Source organism: Euwallacea similis, chromosome 4, assembly GCF_039881205.1.
Source record: "Euwallacea similis isolate ESF13 chromosome 4, ESF131.1, whole genome shotgun sequence".
NCBI classification, from domain to species: domain Eukaryota; kingdom Metazoa; phylum Arthropoda; class Insecta; order Coleoptera; family Curculionidae; genus Euwallacea; species Euwallacea similis.
In genome coordinates, this window is record NC_089612.1 from 7,883,429 (window position 1) to 7,895,470 (window position 12,042).

At 32.9% G+C, this 12,042-nt stretch overlaps 1 non-coding gene across 1 annotated transcript; it reads left to right on the forward strand.

Moving 5' to 3' along the window:
* The first annotated feature begins 1,911 nt into the window (after positions 1-1,911).
* TRNAN-GUU (transfer RNA asparagine (anticodon GUU)) lies at positions 1,912-1,985 on the forward strand. The gene has a single exon. It is a non-coding gene; the product is annotated as a tRNA-Asn (tRNA).
* The last annotated feature ends 10,057 nt before the right edge of the window (positions 1,986-12,042 follow it).

Sequence of the window (12,042 nt, forward strand, 5' to 3'; positions counted from 1 at the left end):
ACTTCATGAATTGCGTTCTCTTCACTTCTTCGGTTGCGGTTTTCCATCTTTTATGTGCATTCTTTGTAGCCAATATAAGCACAACAGAGCACGCAGAATGGCCCTTTTGTGACCCTTAATAAAAGTGAGCCATTTTAAATGAAAGTGACTGATTTATTGCGAAATAATATGAGAACATATTCTGTGTGGTCTTGATAGTTCCAAGTTCTACCAAATGCATGCAATGGACATAAATACCGAACTGTCAGTGACACTTTTGTGGTTTAATGAAATCTTGATAGTGTGTGAATCGCTTCTGGTAAATGGAATTATACAGGGTGTCCCAAAAATATACCGACAAACTTTAAGGGGTGATAGGGAACATTAATACAAATTCTTTTCTTTTGATAAACATATGCCCGCAAAACAAAAAAATACGTTAATTTCTCATTTGAAGAACTTACCGATATGCCCTGATGGATTTCAAGAGGACATCTTGTAGCCTGGCCCGCACGTTCTCCTGATCTCAACACCCTGAATTTTTTCCTTTTGGAGTTATCTCAAACCTCTGACCTACGAAACTGCTATTCATAATGAAGAAGATCTCTTAGCAAGAATGATGGCCGGTTGCACACATCCAGAAGTTATTCCCGGAATATTTCATTGGGTTCACGAGACAATGACACGACGGTGCGATTTTTGTATCAAAGCAAATGGTCAATATTTTGAATAATTACTGTAAACCATCGTTTATGTGTCAGTAAAACAATGTCTAACACAAACAAAAAGTGATTGTAGTGACTAAAACCATATTGCCTTTTTTCTACACAAACGACTCGTTTGTGGGCATATGCTTATTTAAGAAAAAAAAGTTTGTATTGACGTCTCCCACCTGCCCTTAAAGTTTGTCAGTGTATTTTTGAGACACCCTGTGTTTCTTAAGGGGGATAGAATTATCTGTAAGATGAGCGATGGCTTGTAATAAGTACGATCATATTTTTTTTCCAACAGAACTGAATCGAAAAATGTTAAAAAAATGCTTGCTCAAGAAAATGCAAAAATGTTTATGGAGAATTCTGAGACGCTTTTTGAAGTACGCTGAACGGTTTCTGAACACTTGACCCTTTATGGAGAATATTTGACTGTTTCTGAGTTTTCATGAACGCTTATTGCTAAAAGTACTTATTTCCATTTAAGATACCTATGTGTTAGGTATAAACTCGATCTTCCTCAACTCCAATCATGCAGCGAACTGAAACTAAGATAATTATGTTTTAACCAATGCAAATTCTGTTTAAAGTTACAAAAGGTACTTTAAACTGTGGAATAATTTAAACATAATTTCAGCTGCAAACGTAAATTTGAACAAATCTACATAAATCAGTGGGATGTCTCTGTGAAAAGGGTCCCGCACCATGCGTTTCCTCAACTAACTCGGGACGCTTCCTCTGACAAGATATTTAGCAAACTCCACGGGATGCCCCATCGTCCTTTATCATTTTAACCACAATACTCACCCCAGAAAATGTTGCTTTATTACGTTACCAATATCCATTTCCAACTTTTGCCGATAGGGATGGATGTTGGTTGCATTGTGCAATAATGGAATTAGGAAGCATCCGAATTTCGAGGGTAATGGTTTTCGGTCAGGATGATGTTACGTGTGGGGTCGGTAAAAAGAAATCAATTTGTTTTATTTTCTGTGGCTTTGTAAGTGTAGATGACGGTAATAAAAAGGTTGACGTATATGGGAATGCAGGTTTTAGTATCACCGGAACAAGCACCCATTAGATCGACTTGTAAGGAAGATTATGGTTCGCCGCTTGAATTAACTGTACAATTAGGGATAGCATTAAAATTTTTGCAAATTCTTTGGTAATTAGCACAGTTAATTCCTAATTCAAAAAAGTGGTTAAAGACTTGTTAACTAAAGCCTCCGTGGCGCAATCGGATAGCGCGTTCGGCTGTTAACCGAAAGGTTGGTGGTTCGAGCCCACCCGGGGGCGGAGTTTTTTGATTAAATAATAAATTAATAAAATAATAATAAAAAAAGAAGAATAAATTTATTTATGTATTTAGAAGCCAATAAATCTGAAACCATCGTCAAACTCTCAGCAGCTAACGACCATGACGTCAGCGGAGCACTGGGAGGGAGTGAGAGTTTTTTTTTATATAGGGTATTATTTAAATACGTGGCTAAACTTCAAGAGGTGATTCTTCTAAAACGAAAAGTTTATGTAAACGTAGGTCCGGTGATGCTTCCTTTTCAAGATACAAGGTGTGAAACTTCTTTTTAAAAATCGTTACATATTTTTAAGTCCTAAATAACAAAAGGACATGAAGTAATGTGATGTTGACACTTGGTGACAGTTTTTAATGTGGTACAAAGGAATCTTTTAAGTTAGAAATTGTTTATTTTCTTTTGCTAGTGGTGTGCATAGTGGTAAAGTCGAAAATATAAGAAAAATCAAATAAGAAAAACGCTTTACTAAAACTGCACTTAAACAAATGACAAGCAATTTTTTTAGCATAAAAAACATTTAACAATAAGTAGCACGAAACTTACAATAGCTGCTGAAAGTGTCCTTCTTCAGCTTCAATGCTAGCATTAGCTCGTCTTAACATCGATTGCCGAACACGTTGAAATATTCCCGGCGTATATCTAATCCGATTACATGAATCCCGTATCCGTTGGATTAATTCTTCTTCAGTCTTGACCGGAATTCTATAAACGGAGGACTTTATATGCCTTTAAAGGAGAAAATCTAATGGATTTAAATCCGGTGACTTGGGTAGCCATGACGGTGTTACTGCGAAAAAATATAAAAGTTTAAAAAGTCAGTGGCGCATAAATAACAATAATAAACATAAATAATACTGCTAAATTTCAACAAAATCGATTAAGAGATTATTAAAACTTATACGAAAAAACGATAAAAAAAGAGTTTGACCCCCTGTATCTTGAAAATGTAGCATTGCCGGATTTTTGTTTATATAAAGTTTTCGTTTTAGAATCACTCGAATAATCCCTCCTTGAAATTTGGCCGCCTACTTAAATAACACCCTGTATTTTTTTTTTCTATGCATTATACAGGGTGTAATATATCATCATGGAGATATTTTAAGAGGCGATAGTACTACTGTAAAATAATAAAAAAGTGCTAATAGACTCTTGGTCAAAAACTCACCAACTTCGACATACAGGGTGGCAAAGTTTCGCATTTTTTAACGGACATTTTCAACAGTTTTTATAACTTTGTTTTAGTTTATATTTATTTTTATTTTAAGAAATTTGATTAAATAATATGAATTGCTTCAGATAGTTGATAACTGAGCCGGATGCTTATTTTTTCCTTACGTTGATTACATAAATAGATATTTTTGCAAATACTACGAAAATGGTGAAAAATACGAAAAATATTGCAAAAAACCAAAAAGCTAAATAAGTGAAGAAAGAATTTAAATTTGATATCAGAATTCACCTATAGTATGTTCCAAAAGAAAGATACAAAGCATAAAATAGTACATGACCCAAAAAAACATAATACCTTCATATATGACTACCGACGATTTCGACATTTTATTGTAGAGGGTCTTAAAAAAAATAGATGAATGAACTTTCAAAAATTTAACTCACGGTATACGTAAGAAAAACACAATATATGAGAATAAATACGGAACTTTGCCACCCCGTATATCAAAAATGGTGTATTTTCAATCATGGATCTATTAAATTTTTTAAATTATTTTGCATAGTACTATCGCACCCTGAAATGTTTCCATGATGATATGTTCACCCTGTATACATTTTATATTTTTTATAGTTTTTTTGAAACCTATGAAAAACAAAATTCCTTGTTACTTTTACCGCCTTATTTCTACCTTCTTATACAGCTTGATAAAGAAAGTTTCCTCCTAAACCTTCATAACATGTCCTTTATAGCAATTTGTTCTAGGTATCGCATTCATTCCACCATCAACCCCGAGCGCTACACTGCATAAGTAAGATGCAAGCTTTTCATTCCCAAGTGCCTCTGGCCTTTCTCGCTTTGACCTTTGTTGACACAAATATTTACCAAGAAAAAAGGGGCCAAACCAGGTAATTAATCACACCTTCTATAGTAGAAGACTCTTTGATGACAAAACTTTCGGATTTCTAGTGGCAAAAGAATGGCACAACTTAGGCAAAGTTACGGAACTGTTCAGTGAACATTTTACAAATTCACTTCCTTCTAAATGCCATTTAGAATCCCATTGAAAAGTGTTCAAAAGCCTTAGCCCACCCGCTGGCTTGTTTTGACTCCGAATTTGAAATCGGAAGTTAGGATCGATTATTGTCAACACCCTTATTGCGAAAGCTTCAAGCTGTGAAGTAATGATTATTGTGCACTGTTGTCCAACTACTGCTTGACCGTTGGTGTGGACAGTGTAGTAAAATGACCGGGGTACTTTACTTCTTTTGTGTACAGGTTTTAATTGTTCGGGTAAATTTATGTGCCTCCCGAGTCAATTGTTAAGACCGATTGTTTCCTTGGGTATGGGAATTGTTGCTGAGAAATTGGGTCGTTAGTCTATGGATTATGGGCAACAAACTCCCAGACCAATTTTGTATTAATGTTAAATCAGTTTAGGAGGAAATATTTGAGGACGCAATGAAATTTCTCGATAAAATCAATATTAAATAAAATTCTATAAATCGATAAATATCTCTAGAGAATAGCAATTCGAAAAAATCAATATTGATAACTAAACGAAATACAGTTGTTATTTAAGTATGTGGCCAAACTTCAAGGGACGATTCTTTGAGAGATTCTAAGATGAACAGTTTATATAAACATAAGTCCGGTAATGCTTTGTTTTCAAGTTACAGGGTGTCAAACTCTCTTTAAAAAGTCGGTTTTTTTATGAAAATCTTAAAAATTCTTTGGCCGATTTTGTTGAAATTGGGTAATGTTATTTACCATTATTATTGTTATTTATACGCCACTGACTTTTTTAAAACGTTTGTATTTTTTTCGCATTAAGCACAGTCACGGCCATACAGCTCACCGGATTTAAATCCCCTAGCGTTTTTCCTTTGAGCGCATATAAAGTCCCTCGTTTATAAAACTTCGGGCAACACTGAAAAAGAATTAATCCAAAGAGTACGTGATTTATGTAATCAGATAAGATATACGCCGGGAATATTTCAAACTATTCGGCAATCGATGTTAAGACGAGCTAATGCTTGCATTGAAGTTAAAGGAGCACTTTTCCAGCAAATATTGTACGTCTCGTGTTACTTATTGTTAAATGTTTTTTATGCTAAAAAAAACTGTATATCATTTGTTTAAGTGCAGTTTTAGTAAAGTGTTTTTCTTATTTGATTTTTCTTAAATTTTCGGCATTACCTCTGTGCACGCCACTAGCAAAAGGAGACAAACAATTTCGAGCTTAAAAGATTCCTTTATACCACATTAAAAACTATCACCAAGTCTCAATCTTATATTAATTTGTGTCTTTTTGTTATTTAAGATTTAAAAAAAAATGTAACGATAAAAAAAAAATTCTCACCCTGTGTCTTGAAAATGAAGTATTACCAGAGCTATATTTATATAAACTTTTCGTCTTACAATTTGAATCACTTAAAGAGTCATCCCTTGAAGTTTGGTCAAGTACTTAGATAAATAACACCCTGTATAAGAGAAGGGGTTGTTCAAGTACTGAATTTTTCAGAATGAACGAACTTTCAGAATAAATCTTCAGAATGAATCTTCGATGAGGGGCTTTTCAACAACTGAATTTTCTATAGCAATAAAGAATTGAATATTTTCTTTGAGCGTGCCGCCAAAATTTCTGGCACAATAAAATTGATTTTCTATGTGATTTTATTAGACATCTCATTCAGATCCCTCAATAAGTTAAAACTACTGAAAAGCATTGACTGGAGGTGTACGCCCCCATGTGAAAAGACTTTTTGTTCGGTCCAAACAATCCTTCACAACTCGCACCTGAGTCCAACCTGCTATTAAAAAATTCTATTCATTTCGTGAGAAACCTTACGCAATCCATCTCTTTGAAGCTTAAAAACATCAGAAAAAGGAATTTTTCGCAATGCTTTTTACACGGATGACACGTTTCCAGATTGATGAAGGAATTATTAAGTTAAATCAATTTTTTTTTTATTTGGAGGGCGCATTTTGAATATCAATTTTAATAAGAATTTTGTTTGACCTGATGTTAATGGGGCGCCATTAGAGGGAATGAAATATTGAAAAATTCCATATTTCCTTCCTCAGTTTAAATTGATAAGCATGCCTGGCAATTTAAATTCAAAGCAAATAAATTGGTGTTTGTTTCATTTAACTTCACTTTATGGCGTAAATTATCAGACCCCGCAGCAAATGCTAGGAGTAGCATACCTAATTACTTTTCGAAATGTGCTACAGTTTGCCACTATTAAATACACTTCCTAAACAAGGCCGTGTTAATTGAATAACATGTTCTGTTCAGTAAATGCAGGTTTGATTTGTAAAGAGTACGCTTTTCAAAGGGGAACGTGAACTTGTGTAAACTAACCAAAAGCTACTCAAAATCAAGCTTTATTGTCCTAAATCATAATATTTAAATGACAAAGCTATGAGGCAATTATGTCTTTCTCTGAAGTGTTCGCGAACATTCGACATTATTATGTATTATATTGCGTACTGTCCGAAAACACTACAACTTCAGTGACTAAGCTGAATACAAAGCACGAGGGTATGCACATAATCTGGCATATAAATTGGAACAGGTGGCTAAATGAAGACTTTCGATATTTACGTTTTCTTTTTTAACATAAAAGTTTTAAAACTAAACATTAATTATTAACATTTGCAGAAAGAGTATGATAGGTTTCATTGGTGTATTAAAAATCCATTTATTTGACAAGTAATTAACCGACTAAATAATTAATTATAATTAATTAAGTATAATTGATCCACTAATTGTCTTAATTTAATTATTGTTTGTGTTCAAAATTGTAAAATTTTGTTAAATCTTTTCATCTTTTGTTAATCATTTATCTCGACAGTAATTGCTCTTATCAATTCATTTACTAAAGGCAATTGTGTTCGAATATTTTCAAATAAAAGGAAAGGTACAAATTCATTTTTTTAAATCGCTGGAACAACAGAGATCTGTGGATTCAAATTTAAATATTTTGACATCTGCAAAAATCCGATTGCATATTTAAATTTTGGTAGCTGCCCATATTTTGTTGCAGATTGCCTGCAGTCTGTTTATTAATTATAAAGCAAACTTTGCGGCATTTGATCTTATATCGGTTTTTTTAGAGTTCCACGCTGAACGTAGAATTACGTGACGCTTGATCACTCTCACTTATTAATTTAGTTTAATTTTCTTTAGTTGTCAAATTTTTGTTTAGTAAGCTACATATATAATTAGATCAAATATTTTAACAATATTTGTTCAACATTCTGTTTAACAGTTTTGAATCCTAAAGTTAGGAGAATTTTCTATAGCAAATTTTATTATTCACACTACGACACTTGATTACTCGCATTAACTTTTTGAAGTCCTAGAGCTAGCTATATTAGCAGAATAAACAAGACCTGACTTGACACTTGACACTTGGCAACAAATTGACAGTTGATTAATAATAATTCGCACGTCGTGAAAGCTTTTGATATTAATGTGGGACGAGGTAGAACTTTAGAAGAAAGAGGGCGCAATCAAGCATATCGACAGGGAAATTATTCAATTAAAGAAATTGCAAGAAAAGTCGGACGAAGCTTATGAGTAACCAATGCTTATTTAAAAGACATAAAAAATTATGGTAACAATCGACGAGGACGCGCCTCAACTGCAACGTCAAGGGAACGTCGTGCGATTCTTTGAATTGTGTCCAATTCTTCGTAAGCAAATTTGGAATTGGAGTGAAAGTAATGCATCTTTACGAACCAGCCAAAGAATAATAAAAAAGTGTCCACATTTGAAAAGAAGAAAACTACGCAAGGAACCTTTACTTCTCGTGCGTCATTGGCAAGAACGTTTGGAGTTTTCACACAATCATCGTATTTAGACAGAAGAATGGCAAAAAGTGGTTTTCAACGATGAAAAGAAGTTTAATCTGGATGGTCCTGATAGTTTTTAATATTACTTTCATAATATAAAGAAGGAAGAAAAAGTTTTGATACGTTGTCACAGCCGGGCAGGGTCGGTAATGATTTAGGTGGCTATTTCAAGTCGAGGGAAAGTTGGTGTAGAGTTTCTGGAAGGTCGGCAAACTGCTCAAAAATATTTGGAGTTGCTTCAAAGGCAGGTTCATAACATAAGAGTTTTATTGAATTCCCGAATCAAAAATGGATATTTCAACAAGACAATGCGCCAATTCACACCGCCCAAGTAATTCAAACGTGGTTGACTGCCAATAATGTTCTAGTTTTAAAATGGTTTAAAAGCTATTTTATCTGATTTAAATGTTATCGAAAACTGATGGGGTTGGTTTGTCAAATGCGTTTACACCGAAGGAAGACAGTTTAACAGAGAAGAACTATTGGCTGCCATTTCTGTCGCTTGGAAATCAATCGCAATGAACCTAATAGAAAACTCATTCAATTCATTGTCTCATCGAATGTTGGCAGTCCTTGAGAAATAAGGAGCACATACTAAATATTAAGATTAGGAATTAGGTTTAAATATAAATTTTTTGCTTAATTCTAAAAGTGAGAGTAATCAGGTGTCGCAGTATGAATTTAAATTTTTGCTCACAATGTCCCCACACTTGTAAAGTTCGAAAGTGTTAAACGAAATGTTAAACAAATATTATAAAAACATTTAATTTAATTACACAGGGTGTTTCCTAACTGGAGGCGAAAAATGAAACGATGCATAAATCTTTTAATTTCAAACAGAAAATTTCAATAACTTTTTTGCCTATCTCGTTTATTTTCCGATATAATCGTAAAACATTGTTTAACAACATTTTTTATTTAACAAAAATTAATTACAAAAAACACTTGTAACAAAACAACAATAAGCGGTAGTAAAATACCTTGTTACCGCACGTTAGCAACATGTGCTCGTACCGCATTAACTGAGTTTTAACTTGTCAGAACAGTTGTTTTCTTTATTTTTTATATTTTATTTATTATTATTCTGTAAGTAAAATTTGATTTAAAAAAATGCAGTTTAACAACGAAGAATATGCAGATATCATTTTTGTCTATGAATTATGTAATGGTAATGCTCTAGCTGCATGTCGTGAGTATCATTTAAGATTTCCTGACAGAAAGCAACCAACAAATTTTGAAGTAGTTTATCATTCTATTTTAGTGCAATCAAATTTTAGTGCAAATAGTCTATATCAAGTTTGTATCAACACTCATGGCGGTCATTTTGAAAACTTGTTACATTAATGTAATTTTAGTTACAAATGTTGTTTTTTAAATTTTGCTACAAGTATTTTTTTTAATTAATTTTTGCTAAATAAAAAATTTTGCTAAACAATGTTTTTCGATTATCTCGGAAAATAAACGAGATAGACAAAAAAGTTATTTAAATTTTCTGTTTGAAATTAAAATATTTATGCACCGTTTCATTTTTTGTCTCCAGTTAGGAAACACCCTATATAATTAGTTTATTAAACAAAAATTTGACTGTTAAAAAAAATTAGACTAAATAAATAGGTGAGAGTAATCAAGTGTCGCGCACAGTATTTAATTTCCAGAGTTCACAATTAAACAAACAAGTATTTGCAGTGCAAATTTAGAATCTCAAAATTGAAAGAGCTAATATATCCCGACACAACATTGATATATTTCATTAATGCATTAACCCCGAAATCCACCCTGGCTTGAAAATATCCATTAAGTTCCTGATGGTTCTGGATCGTGGAACACGTGGGAAATTCTCGAGTGTCTTCAGCATTTTAACTTGGAAATTCTCATAAAATAAATGGCTACACATTTTTGAATGAAACACTACAAATTAAAATAATATTCTTTTCTGGAAATATCGAAATAATGCCTGCGCTTTATAGTAATAGATGGAGAAAACATTTGAGTAATAATTTAGCAATGAATCCCTACTACGTAACGACTTTAACCAGTGAAATTACAGTAAGTAAAGAAAAAGACTAAACTGCCTTAAAGAAGTGGGTCTTGAGATTTGTCTTTGTCAAGGTGACCCAGAATGAGGGATGAGTTGAGGTAATTAAGTGAAAGCTCTTTTTCGAAGGAACAAGTAGGTTTTAAAAGGCTTTATTTTTATTGCCTACTTAAATCCAGTGAGAGCGATATACAGGGTTGAAATAGAGAAAAGGATCAATCCCGGACACTAAACGACCAAAACGTCCGTATAAGGATGAAAATTAGGGAGAAAAAAACAACAAAATTAGAACAGAACATAGAAGAGCTATGGTGTGACTAATGTTTAACGTTCTGTATATTCACGTACAACTCTCCTTTTTCTTTTTTTTTTCATTTTTTTCTTTAAGGTCTTGATTCAAAAACTGAAAAATTATCTATATTTTTGAAAAAATATACAGGGTGTCTCTTAAATGACTATACAACGCTTGGCCAAATATAATGAGTTCCAGGCAATCTTATCTACATCTATGTGGCTTCGTTTTGCCACTACAGAGCACTAAGTTCCCAAATTAGCATCGTTTTTTCGAAATAATTACCAAATGCTTTTACGTATTTTTTTAGACACTCAGCTAAAGACACCCTGTGTATATTCTCTGTAAAAACATATGCCACATTTCATCTGATCCAAAATTTAACATTTCACAAGTTCCTGAAGGCTCATATACCATACTAAATCTAATGGGTTCAGCGTCCTCTTCTCTATTGTGTTGGTGGTAGAAAATCGTTTAATAACTTAAACTGGACTGCTTATTTCACCCTATTTCAGCAAGGCCTGTTTGCCCCTTTTCGAATTAACACAAAAAAATGTTTATTTATTAACTCATTAATTTTTTCATCTTCATAAATCAAAAAGAAATTTGTCAATGCTAAAAAACACTTAATAATTTTTGGTGCTTCATTTGGAACGTATTCTGAATCGGGCTTCGTAGCTGGATGAAATTTTGAAAATTATGGAAAGGGATAGTTTAGTAAATATGAAATATGGAAAGTTTCTGGTGAGTTCGGAGGATTCCATGTTCTTCCAGGCTAGCTATTTGTATAACTAGTATACAACTAGTAAATAAAATGTAGTGTAACGATTGGGATCTAGCAGAGTCGGCGAACCAAAAAAGCGAGCAAGACAGAGTTTTATGTAGTTCGAAAAAACTGTGGTCGTTTGAAGGCCGTAAAAACAGGGACGTACAAATCACAATTTTCTTCAAGTAGGAACCTTCAGGTGACTAATTGACAGATCTTAAACGGGTTCTAAAACACCCATGATCCCTGAAGCATCAACTAACTACCCTAATGTAAATTTAAAATTTTTGCACACAAATGTACTAAAAAGAGGAGGGACGTACTGGGCGCAATATAAGGTGAAGGACCAACAAAGGTATAAAAATGATAATAATTTCGTAAAATTGATGCTCCTAAAAACACCATATTACGGTAATGATTGATCTATATTTCATGATGTTATTTATTACTTACACGTGATTTTTGCCGCATTGCGAGAACATATCATCATCGTTGGATGAGGTCTGAAATACTGCCTTTTATTTTTCATTTTCATTCTCAAATGTCGGGTAAATAGAGGCCATGCAAATTTATGGCCTGGTCCATAGGAATTCAAATGAAGTGTTTACATTTGAAACACTTTTGGGGGAACAAAATATAACTAAAACGCGCCATTTCGGTCATAAAAGTTTTTTTAGTCAATAAATAAACTCCATCATTTACAAATATACAATAAATATTTACAGTCATAATTAATTATAATCAATTTACAACTTAGTTCAGTTTGAAATTACAGTCTTTCCTCTCGACTATTAAAATTCTCGACTATTTAATAACATTTTTTTGAGCAATAGTACTTATTTTCCAATAATATACAAAATATCATTGCAGCAAACCACTAACGGATTTTTCCCTTAAAAAAAATATAAGAAAATAT